Consider the following 13017-nt stretch of genomic DNA (forward strand, 5'->3'; position numbering starts at 1 on the left):
CTTCTCGGGGCATTACAAGCTTTCCTTTTCCTTGTTTGAACAACTGTACCAGGAGCAGTAACTACTTTCTTTTGTCTGGTTCTAGCCTTGCTATCAAAAGCTACAAGGTTACTATCAGTACTCAAATCATTGGCCTGAAGGGGGGGTCTATCTGGGATCCACCACTGGACAATATTGAGGATTGAGAGCACATTATAGGGCCGCAAGATAAATCTTCAGTGACCAATTGTCCAGGGGGTAGGCTTAAAGTATCTAAAGAAAGCTTCATTTCAGTAACCTCAATTTCGTGCATGAGCATGCTTTCCGCACAATTAAGGAAGGCATCCAGGGTCCCAACCACTCCTGCCCCCCCTTTGCGTTTGTTCTTGTTCATTACTGTGCCGATGAAACTAAGGACAATACACAGTACGCAATGGAAATTAATACATAGAGTTCACATCAAAGTCTTACTTAGAGTCCTAGCGCGGCGTTAGGGGAATGGCCCAGCCTAGCCTCTTCCTGTCGCTGACGGGCGCGGAGGGCACGCCCGCACGCGTCCCGCGCTGTGTGGGGCCTAGCACCGATTTAAGCACCTCCTGGCGCCCGTTAGTGACGCGCTAAGGCTGTGCCACTAGGGGCTTCTGGGTAATGTAGTCCCACTGGCCGTCAATCCAACTTCTGAGGGCAGCAGCGGCCAGAAACCAACAGCCGTCCCCTTCGATTAGCCTCAGAAAACCAGCAGGAAAAAGGAACAGCAGCACCTCCACTCCACAAACAACAGATCACTTCAAGTTGCTCATCACCTTGGATTGCCCCTAAATGCTGTGCGGGAGGGTTAGGAGAAGAGTTGAGTGATGATACTTCTTCCTTTGATTGGGCAGAGGTGCCTGCCTTCTTGAAATTTCCACCCCATTAAAAAACCTCTGCACAGGTGAGAGAAAGACCGAAAAGAAGATGAATTTTGCAGGACACTGAAGAAGAAGCCCTGTCTGGGTTGGTGGAGCACCCTTGACTTAGACTGGATGGGACTCTGGATTTACTGCTCCATGGCTGATGGCTGTGCTCACTTATATTCTCTGAGGTACAGTAGAGAAATGGGCTTGCTGGGGGACCCAGGAGAAGAAGAGTTCCCTTTGAAGTTCTGAGGACTGGATGCAGAGAGGTAACTCTCATCAGAGGGCCACTCCCGCACTTCTGCTATCACATGGTTGTACTGCAAGTGGCCAAGGAAGGCTAGAGCACCCTATGTGTGCTTGCAAAGAGAATATTGTGCCTTAAAAACTGTGGGGTGTCTTTGAAGGCAGACCCATGCTGTTAGAAATTGTATTTCTGGTTGAAAAATGTATTTTATTTTCTGAGTTTTATATAGCACAAACCTGACCCAAGGTGGGGAAGTAGATCAATGAGGTAGTTTGTAGGTAGTGATGGTAGGATGATACAGAAGCGGGAGGAAAAAATGCACAATTGTTTCCAGAGGTAGGGCTATTGGAGGCTCTTTGAAGGTTGAGGGGAAGTGTATCGAGAAACAATGATTACTTTAGGAGGTAGGATTCAGGTATTTCTTAAGTAGAAGTAGTTTGAGCTTTTGTCTGCAGTGAAGGAATGAATGAGTGTTACGTAGGTCTATTGGCAAAGCATTCCAAATTCTGGGCGCATTCCCTGTGAATGAAAGGGTGAGTGATTTTTCTTTCTTAAATTTGGGCAGAATCAGAAGTAGAGTGTTTGAGCTTCACAAAGGTCTCTTTTGGCCAGCTGTTGATAGTTTATTTGTGAGGCAGATACTAGTCTCAGTGTAGAGGGCTTTGTGGGTTATGCAAGCCGTTTTGAATATACTTCTCGCTTTGATTGTTAAATTTTTTTTAGTTTTTAGTGTTGGAGTGATGGGATCAAAGTGCTTCTCCCCAGAGAGATTGGTCTGGATGCGGCATTGAGTATGGTTTTCATAGGACTAAGTTAGATTTTTAGGGTTCCTGTGATCGTTGCATTACAGTAGTCCAGTATAGAGAGAATCAATTGTAATAACTGTATTATACTACATTGCAAAAGAGAATATCTGTGGCCAATTTGTCCAATTCACAATAATATTGTTTCCCAAGTGTCCTTTATTTTTCTCAGGATTGACATAAAATCAGCGAACGCATTTCATCCACTGCCTGTAGACTTCATCAGGGCGTTGTGGTTTGTCATATAGAATCCTCAAATGTATCAGAAAGTTAATGTCTTCCACCTGCAGGAAGACGCAGTCTCATGAAGCCGACATCAGTGCTTACTAAGGTGCCATTCCTCCATTGATACATGCATTCGTAGGAGGATACTCGTTTTGCCCTGGATAAGCAAGGGCCCTACGATAAATAGGCACAGATCACCAACCAGGTTATTATATAGTGGAAGATATTACCTTTCTGACACATTTGAGGATTATATGTATGACAAATCATGACACCCTGGTGAAGTTCACAGACAGTGGACGAAACGCGTTGGCTGTTTTTATATAAATCCTGGGGAAAATAAAAGACACTTGGGAAACAAAATTGTTGTGGATTGGACTAGTTGGCTACAGAAATATTTTTTTTTCGCGTTGCACTTCGCATTTGTGGACAGAACTATTTTGATCCTTGGATCGCTCTCTGGAAACAGCGGGAGCAGTGAATGCGCATGCTATGCTGTTCTAAATGTATACACCTTGGACTGATTTTGGGCAATTTAGAGGGAGGTGTGGTTGCTATATAGGCGTTCTGTATCATTCGTTGTTTTGGATTATACTACATTCTTTGTGTCTTCAGTGAGAAAATAGTTTGATTTCTTTTTTAGGTGTATCAGCAAACAGAAGGCACCTTTTGTAGAGGCATTAATATGGTATTTCATGTTTTGGGTATTGGGAATTGTAATCCCTAGTGACTTGACAGAGTTGGAGATAGAAAGTTTACAGTTTAGGGCAGTTAGGTTGTCAAGTCAGTTGTGGATAGGTTAGGATTATCATTTAGGTTGGATGGGGGGGACAGTTTTGTTGGATTAAGTTTTAAGTGGGTGTCAGTTTGCAAGGAATGTACCATGGAGAGGGTGTTATTTAGGTGCTAGTTGTCTTTAAATGCTGAGATCTTGATGTAGAGTTGGGTGTCATTTGCATAAAAATGATAGGCAAATTTGGCTTGTTTAAGGATTCCAGCAAGGGGTCAAGTCAAGGAAAGCTTTATTGGACTGTTATTAAACAATCATGAAAGCACATAAAAACAAAAATCTAAAAATGTAATTATAGATTATACAAGTCAAAAAAACAATACTTGATTAACAATATTTACAGAGAGAAGATATAAGAAAAATCAAAAAGATATTAAAAAAGGGATTGCGTAAAACAAGGGGGGGCAGGCCCAGCAAATTACTATACATCAGTTATCCGACATATCCTTAGCTGGAGCGCCTTCTTCAAGAATATAGCTACCCTCCAAGCGATATGTTTGTTCTCCAATAACTGCAATAATATTAAAGCTAGGCAACATTGCCTCAACCCTTGGTGTTTTAAAAGAGGAAGTATCCAAGCTTTCCTTAATGCTACATGTAATTTACAAATAAAGACTAAATGAATAAATTACTCAGATCGTTTATCACATGGGCAAAATATCGCAGTTCGAGACCAGTCATTCATTACTGGTATTGTCATTAATCTGTGCACAGTACCCAGTCTAAATCTTGTTAATAGCATCCTATCGAAGCCTCTAGGTACATATGATAAGTATGGCTCCATCCCTAGGGAAGTTAGTGTTAGCTGGTGTTGCATTACACTAGGTTTTAAAATTTCCCCTGCCATTCTTAGAGAGCCCAATAATTGAAGACCCACTTTTTTTAGGGCCTTTCTGCTAATCGCCACCATGGAGCTTGGATTTGTAAAATATTCGGGGTGACCTAAATCGTGCATAAAATTACAGACAAACCTGACCCAAGGGATCTTTAAGGCCCCTTCCAGTCTAAGACTATCCTGCAAAATCGCCCTGTTTAGCTTAGTCTGTTTCTTGGACATGACCCTATGCCATAGGAGTATTGGTTCCAGTTTAAATAGGTCAGAAATGTAAGGGAGACCCAGCTCCTCATGACAAGCGTACGAGGGAGTGCTAGAAGAGACAGATAGAATAAACCGCAGGAAGGAGTTTTCCACGTGTTGCAATGGGATGGTATTGGCAAAACCCCACAACCCTGCCCCGTATATCCCAGAGGTAATACATTTGGCATTATACATTTTCAGAAGCTCCCCTGGCAGCTTCCTATCTAGCTTCTTAGCGAAGGTGGCAGAGCAATGGTTGACCTGAGATGCATCTGTTTCTTAGCAGTTATCATTTGTTTCCATGTATTATTCTGATTAAATAGGATGCCAAGATAAGTGAAACACCTGGTTGAGAGTAACTTCCTATCGTCCACTAATATCTCCCTTGTCTCATGGGTCCCTTGGCCGCATCTCATGATAAAGGTCTTCGAAATATTAATACTTAGACCCAAATCCTTCATTAAATCCCTAAAACTGACTGAGACCCTTTGCAAGAAATTTCGCGCCATTAAAACTGCATCATCTGCGTATCGGAGAGCAGGTATGGATCGCCCACCAACCTGGGGCAAGTCTTGTCCTTTCTTGAGTAATTCTGCACTCAGTCCAATAATGTACAAATTAAAAAGGAAGGGCCCAGGACTTAACCCTGCCTGACCCCTCTCCTGATGGGAAATGCTTCAGTACACTTCCCACCCATACCGTAATGGACTCTAGCAGAAGCTCCACTATATAGGTGCTGTAAAAAGGCAATAATGTTTGGGTCCACTCCCATAGCCACGAGGACCTCCCACAGTCTATCATGCCTTACGGAATCGAAGGCCGCGGTGAGGTCCACGAAAGCCAGGAACAAACTGCCCTTTTTTACTCTTACATATTTACTGACTATGATGGCTAGATTGAAACTTTGCTCAATTGTACCCAGCCCTTCCCGGAAGCCATATTGTAAATCTGATAGGACCTGGTTATTTTCCTCCCAGTCTTGCAAGCGTTCCAGGACAACACGTCCTACCACTTTGACCAATGAATCAAGCAAAGAAATTGGTCTATAACAACCGGGGTTGTGGCGATCCCCCTTCTTGAAGATTGGAATAATTATTGATTCCACCCAGGTCTTTAGTAATGTTGTCCTAGCACTGGCATTAATCACTTGGACCCCATAAAGAGACATTTGATTTAAACAAGTCTACTGGCATGCCATCTGGTCCGGGGATCTTACCCCCCAGACTGAGGGAGAGAGCTCTGTTCACTGTGTCCAAAGTGACTTGCAGGTCCACCTTATCGTGATATTCTAGGGAGTTAACAGATGGACGCAAGTCGAGGTTTCCTAGGCCATTATATACCTTGGTTTAGGGCTTGACCTATGATTCCTCGGAACTGGCAATCTCAAATGAGGGTCCCGTATCAGCTGATAAAAAGGGGGCTATCACTGTTCCCCAGAATGCCATGCTATCTTTATGCTGGTCAGCAGTGTGGAGATTTCCCCATGCTTGGTCTCTCAAAATGCATTTTCTCTCCTTGATAGCCCACTTATACTCCAATCTTGCCTGTCTAACACTAATCGAAGATCTAGGCTGCCTATGTAGCTCACGTTTAAGATTGCAGTACGCTTGGGTATATTTTTTATTAAACCACCCTTGACCTTTGGGCTTATTGTACGATTGTACGAATAATACATTCCTGACCTCATTTGATATATCGAGGAAAGAATGCACAATACCGTCATAGAGAGACGGCTCACTAAAACAAGAGTCAAAGGCGGGTTTACAGTTCTTAATTAGATGTGGTATCAAGACGCCGGGGACCACATTTGCCCACCATAAGGAGTAACCATTAGTTTTATTCAGTTCTAAGTTATCAGTTACCAGGGTGATTATTTTGCCCCTTTTTAACCAAAAAGCATAGTGAAAAATGGTCACTCAGATAGCTATCCCCAACCTTAAAGGAGAGCACCCTTGTTGCAGACATACATGAGGCTAGCATGAAATCAATGGTAGATGCAAATCCTCTTCCATTAAAAGTACAAGGCATTGATACAGGAGTGGTTAATAAATCGTTCACAAAGCCCAGCTCATTGGTAAACAAAAGTTCATTGAACAGTTCCAGCGCCATTTTATGACAAAAATGGGTGTTTCCCTCCCCATCTTCATTGGCAAAGCCACACATTTTAATATACTCAAGTCTACACAACGCACAGTTAAAACCCCCCACCACAAATATCATAGGATCCTTAGAGCCAGTATTACTAATGGCATTCATAGCCCCAATTAAATTCTTTACCATAGTGGCGAGTTCCCCAGAAGGAGCGTTGTTATAAAAATGTACCAGAACAATACGGTGGGTTGCAGTATGAGATATCTCAAATATATGAAAGTAACAGTCCTCCGCACGTAAATCTATTTTATCTGTAACCAGTTTATTGGAAATGTATGTACAAAGTTCTCCCTTAGGTCTTTCCCCTTATCCCTTCACAGCCTGGGTGTTAAAGATCATAAAGCCATTGATGTAAATTGGTTCCCTGACCCATGTTTCCTGCAAGCATAGAATGTCATAATTAGCAATAAACTCACAACCGGCTGGGTTTTGCAACTTAGAATGGAGCCCTGAGATATTCCATGAGGCAATACTACAGGTAGGAGTTGGAGGGGCGGGGTGGGCGATTGATGGCAACAACACTAGGGATGAAGAATGGTCAGTGCTACGTGGCACCGATAGACTATTACAGTGGTCATGTTGCTCATGAGTCAAAGCCGCTATACTACCTTCTCGCTCCATTGATTCCTTAATAGTCAACGGGGAGGGTGACCTGTTTGGTGTGTTAGTACAGCCCACCCTTATAGCCTGGTCTGATAAACCCATGCATGGCAGTCAGCTAAGCCACCACCCAGCAATAAGGGCAGATAGAAAGAGGCCAGTCTGTCAATGTCCTCCAGAGTGTTAAGGGCTTCACAATAGTTGTCGACAAGGACAGCATAACTGGTCCATATTGAACCCAAACAATTTCCCTCCTCTCTGGTGGACTGTAGAAGTCTGGAATGTTGGCTAAAGAAACCCAAAGGAACAACACATATACCCTTGCTTCTGACTGGCCATTTTCCCAACCTATCTAAAATAGCTTGAACCACAACTGGGGAACTGAATGACAACACTACACAGTCTCCAGGCAGTGATTTAATAGAAGTTCCAACCCAGCTGATAAGACGTTCCATCCTGAATTCAGTAAAAAGCGTATTATTTATTCCTGTCTTCCCACTTAAGAAATAAAGTGATTTATTTTGCAGGGTTGACTAGTGCTCGATCTCTTCATATGGCCGTTGGGGAACATTGGCCAGCACCACAGAGTATGGTTTTGCTTCCGAGGGAAGGTGCAACTCCTTTGGTTCGAGGGAAGTATCCCTAATAGAGTTTTGGTGACCTATTCTTGTTTGATTGTGACCCCCATAACCCAGTGTATGGACCTCTCTACGTATTGATACCCGCTTTAGGTCAGGTCTTGAATTGGCTTTTCCTATAGATCTACCCTGACTGGGATAAGGAATCATAGGTTGATTTACAGGGCTGGGACACATTATTTGCATCCAGCAGAACGGACCTTGCTGAATTATTAGATGAGGTTGAAGAGTTAGATGCTGATTGTAGTGAAGGATCCCCAATCCTGGAATTATCCTGAGGGTGATTTATCGAACGGACTCCTGTACTGTTGATCTACTATCACTGTGGGAAAGCGATTGATATGGCTTTCCAGGTTAATTAGCCTCCCCTCCATGTCGGTTAACATAGTTGTTAGTGGTTTCAGGACAGCTAAAATTGTTTCCTCCAGTTTTTTCCGAAAATCCTCATGGACCAAAGCTGTGGAATCACCAGTTACTACAGTAGCGTGTGAGGGGGAAACATGATCCTGATTAGACTAGCTCGCCTCCGTCGTTGATTCACGTCCTAATGTTTTTTGTCGAGGGTTGGATTGCTTATTATTTCCTGCCCCTTCCTCTTCTTAGGTGGAGGGACAAGGCTTCTCGCTCTGCAGTTTTTCACTTTCTGTCCCCTAGTGGTTATGTTCGGCCTATTTGACCTGTTTTGTGACTCCTGAGCCTCAGGGGATGTGACGCTCTCATCGTCAATACCTGGTGATTGTGGCAGAGTAATTGCAGTGGGGTTAGGTACATGAGTGGAATTAGGTTCAAGTGCCGACAGTGACAAAATTGTTGAAGCTACGAAGGGCTTAAGCGATAGTCTGCTTTCAGTTAGGGCAATTTCATGTATTAAAGCAGACTCAGCCCTTAACAAAAAGGCATCTAATGTACCTACAACCCGCTGCCCTTTTAATGATTTGCGTTTACTCATTGTTTTAACCCTCAGTAGATACGAAACCCAAAGTAACTAGGAAGAGATAAAATATGTACATTATAACCTTATGCTTTAAATCTTCAAAACACAGAAGAAGGGTTACAGCACAGTCTTACGTCTTGGAAAATGTCGATAACCTGGCCCAGCCCGGCCTACCTCGGTATATGACGGGCTCAAACGGGCACGCCCTTGTCCCGGGATTCACCCGGTTGTGGCCCGCGCCGTGGGTGAGAGGCAGCGCTTTATGAGTGAAGTTGTTTCAAGCGTCTCCCCTTCGCTAGCGGCACCTGAATGTAAAGCGTTGCACCCTGGGGCTTGTAGTCCCCTACCAGGGTGTTGGAGGCAAGACAGGAGCAATTGCATGGATTCCCTAGGACTCCTATGCCAGCAAGGATTCCGGCGGAGTGACAGTTGCACCAGACACAGGGTAACGGTGAAAACAGCAGCAAAGGACAGAGCAGAGGTTCTATATAGAGGTTGCACAAAGCAGGGGACAGGATTGATCCTTGGGGAATTTCTTGTTGGACTGAAACTGCTGATGAGGTGGAATTGTTTAGTTTGATTAGATGCAATCATTGATTCAGGTAATAGGTGAACCACTGAAAGACAGTTAGCATTGATGCCCGCACATTGTGAGAGGGTATTTAGGAGAATGTTGAGGTTGACTGTATGAAAGGCCACTGAGAGGTCCATGAGGATTAAGAGACAGGCCTGGCCATTGCCTAGGGATCTATGCAGATCATCTATGATGTTCAGTATTGCAGTATCTGTACCAGAGCTTTTCCTAGACCCAGATTGGAAGGTGTCATGCAGGTAGAATTTTTCAATGTGGTTGTTAAGTTGTGACTACACACATTTGTCAATATTTTTGGCAAGGAGAGGGAGGTTGGATATAGGTTTGTAAATGTTGAGGGCATTCGGGTCGGCATCAGGCTTTTTGATGGGGGGCTGACTTGGCCAAGTTTAAGGGAGGATGGCATAGAGCTGCTTGATAGAGATGAGTTAATGATTTAAGTCCATGTTGGGGAGATGATGTGTCTGAGATTTTTTGCGAGAGATGAGTGAAGAGGATCAGAGAGATGTGATGTTGGCTTCATGCAAGTATTTTGGTGACTTCATCTTCAGAGATATTTTCAAATTTGGTCCGGGGTGCATTATTTTGCACTTGTATGTGGTTGTAGTTGGTGTTCTGGCTCATTGCGGAGGCGTGATTAAAGCAGGATTGGGAGTAGTTTGCAGAGTTTCGCTACGTGGAACTCTGCTAAGTGACATAAAACTCGTTGGCGGAGTGCAGTACAAAATTCTACCTGAGCGGCAACTCGTGCTCGCGAACGTACTGTTTGTGAGCGCGAGCAGGGAAAAAACTACACTGCACTATGCAAAGCAGAGTTTTCTTCACTTTGCAAGTTCTGCTGAGCGCAGAATGCAGAAAACTCAGCAAACAGAGCAGAGTTCACCGCCCAGGCCTATATTAAAGACTCCACCATTGTTTAGAAGAGTGGCCGTGAGGAGAACATCTTTGGTAGAAGGGGGATCTTTGGTGTCAGGGGAGGAGGTGGGGACCCATTGAGAGTTCAATGCATGGTAATTTTGCAGAGAAGAATTTGGAAAACTCTTCACAGTGTTCAGCAGAGTCGATAGTTGGAAGTTACTGGAAAGATGAGGGGGCAGATTTTCAAGTCCCTTGCAACACTTTTTTATTATTTTTTATTTTTAAATCTTTTTATTATTTTATTAGGTTTACATCTCCAGCACGATAAATCAAGTAAGGTACAAACATACAGCATAGTCGCCTTTTGTGTCGGGAAACTTCGCATGACAACATCAGCAATCGGCAGGCTGTATAACAATAACGAGGATGGCGGAGGTTCCTTTGTATGCCACTTTTGTAGTTACATTTTTATTTAAACATTATTATAAAAGAACTCCCCCTCTCCTTCACCCCCCACCATGTCCCTCCCCAAACCCCCCACCCACCCCCTCCCCTGCGGCCGGGTCCATAGAAAGAATAAAAATAAGGTCCGAGTCACGCGCTCTCTATGGTGGGTCACCTTGTGTCACTTCTTCTTGAGCTGGAGCCTCCCCCTGCCCCATGGGTACTGATTCCGAACTGCTCTGTGTCAATTGGGTATCATGTCCTACCAACTCCTGAAACATTGCCCCCCAAGCCTGTAAGACCTCAGGTAGTTTTCCATCCCTCCTTGTATTCCGCATGTGCTCTTCCTCTGCCGTTGCCCATTCCCGCAGAACTGCCCTCCATTTCAGCAGCGTCGGGCCCTGTGGGGACAACCAATGGTTTGCAATACGACGCCGGGTTGTGACTAGGCCTAACATTAGGAACCGCCTACTTACTTTCCGTTTGGGATCCCGGGGGATCAAGCCTAGGAGGCAAGCACGTGGGTCCAGATCTACTATCCACCCCGACACCCTGGCCAGAACCTCCAAAACTGACACCTAGTATGACTGAAGCACAGGGCATGCCCACACCATGTGTATAAAATCCGCCCGTGCACTGCGACATCTCGGGCAGTGGGAATATCTGGTATTATAAATGGCCTGGAGCAGTTTAGGTGAGAGGTAAGACAAGTGTATAATATTATATTAAATTTGTTTAAAGCGGTTGCTCACTGACACCTTCCGCACACTTTCATGTATTTTTTCCCACTCACGGGGGGTAATCTCCTGCGGACACGCCTGCTGCCATTTATCTTCTATCGTCAAGGGCCGTAACTTTTTATCCTCCCTTAATGCCCTGTAGAGGTGAGTCACAAATTTACGGCCCCCCGCCATCGCCAGCATAGTGACCAAAGTGCGGGTGTGCGCCGGAGCCTCCTGAAACCAGGGCCAAAGTTGCCGCGCAGTTGCCGCTAGTTTAGCGTGTTGGAGAAATTGCCCCGGTCCCAGCTCGAAGGAGGTCACCGCCTCTTGGTAAGTGATGAATTTATCATTTCGATAAAGACCAGCTAGCATCAGGCAGCCTCCCTCCGTCCACTTGTCTGTTGACATGACCTGTGCTATCCGGGCAAAGGGTGGCATCAGCCAGAGATCCATGTCAGGGGCGAACGGCCTGTTGCAGATTAGGCGCCGTACCACTCGATCCCATATCGTGGCCACCAACCGCACCAGCGGGGGGCTGGGATTTCGACGCCCCCCCACCTGCCATAGCAGCGCTCCCAACTGCCCTCTCCTGTAAGTTCCTGCCAGCAAGGACCTCTCCTAAGAGGGGTCCGTATCCAACGATGCAATAGCATGTTGCAGTTGTGATGCAAAGTAATAAAGGTCCAGATCTGGGACTTCTAAAACCCCTCTGCCCCATCTACGCTTCAGGACCTCTAGACTCACCCTGCACCGCTTCCCGTTCCACAATAGGAGGACTAGAAGGGAATCCAGTTCCCGAAAGACATGGTGCAGCAGCTCATAAAAGGACCCTTGCATAGTGTACAAACAGCGCGGGAGGACCACCATTTTGATTAGGGTGATCTTCCCCATTAAGGAGAGCTTAAGGGTGTTCCAGAAGGTGATACTCCCCATAGACCCCGGATTATCCTTCCCATGTTGTGTTGGAAGAAGGTGGCCGAGTTCCATCCAATCCAGATCCCCAAATAGCGAAGTGTATCGTCCACTCATGGGAGTCCCATCTCCGGGCGCGGGACCCCCTCCCAGTCAGACTGCACTCCAATCGTGTAGAGCTGAGATTTTGCTTTATTCACCGCAAGACCAGAAGCAGCCATAAACCGTGACAGAGCGGCCATCAAAGTCGGCAGCGACTGCGTCGGCTGACTCAAATATATCAAGGCGTCGTCCGCATACAAGGACACCACGTGCTCCACATCCCCCACTCGAATGCCCTGGCCCTCAAGCACCGTGCGGAGGTGGCATGCCAGCGGTTCCATTGCCAGGGCAAAGAGTAAGGGAGAGAGAGGGCACCCCTGACACGTCCCCCTCGATATGGGTATTTCATCCGAAACACATCATCCTGTGCGGACTCTGGCCACTGGCCGGGTATAAAGCAGCTGTATCCACTTTACAAACCCTTCCCCCAGTCCCAGTTTCAAAAGCACCTTCCAGAGATTGGCCCAGCGAATCGAATCAAACGCTTGTTCGATATCAAGAAATACCAGTGTGTTTTGTTTGGCCCGTCCCCCAAGGTTTGCATGACGTGGGCCAGGTGGCGAATGTTCCGTAACGTATTCCTACCCGGAATAAACCCCGATTGGTCGTCATGGACCAGTCGCCTAAATTATGGGAGGAGTCTACTGGCCAACACCTGGCTGATAATTTTTAAATCCACATTCAGCATGGATATGGCCCTATAGGATCCGGGAAGAAGAGGATCTTAACACGGCTTGGGGATCATGACTATCGTCGCCGCCCGCATGGATTCTGGGAGCGAGCCTCGGTCATAGGCCTCCATTGCAATTTCAAGGAGTTTTGGGACCAAAACCCCCTTGAACTCTTTATAGAGTTTGGCCGCTAATCCGTCCATCCCTGGGGATTTTGCTGTCTGCAGGTGGGCTATCGCGGCTCGCAGTTCCTCCTCCCGGAGGGCCCCCCCCCCAATTCCTCCTGACTGTCCGCATCAATACCCGGCAGCTGTATCCCATCAAGATACATTTCCACGTCCTCGGGCCGGCTGAAGGCTGAGACTCTGAATATATTTT

Source organism: Lissotriton helveticus, chromosome 1_1, assembly GCF_964261635.1.
Source record: "Lissotriton helveticus chromosome 1_1, aLisHel1.1, whole genome shotgun sequence".
NCBI classification, from domain to species: domain Eukaryota; kingdom Metazoa; phylum Chordata; class Amphibia; order Caudata; family Salamandridae; genus Lissotriton; species Lissotriton helveticus.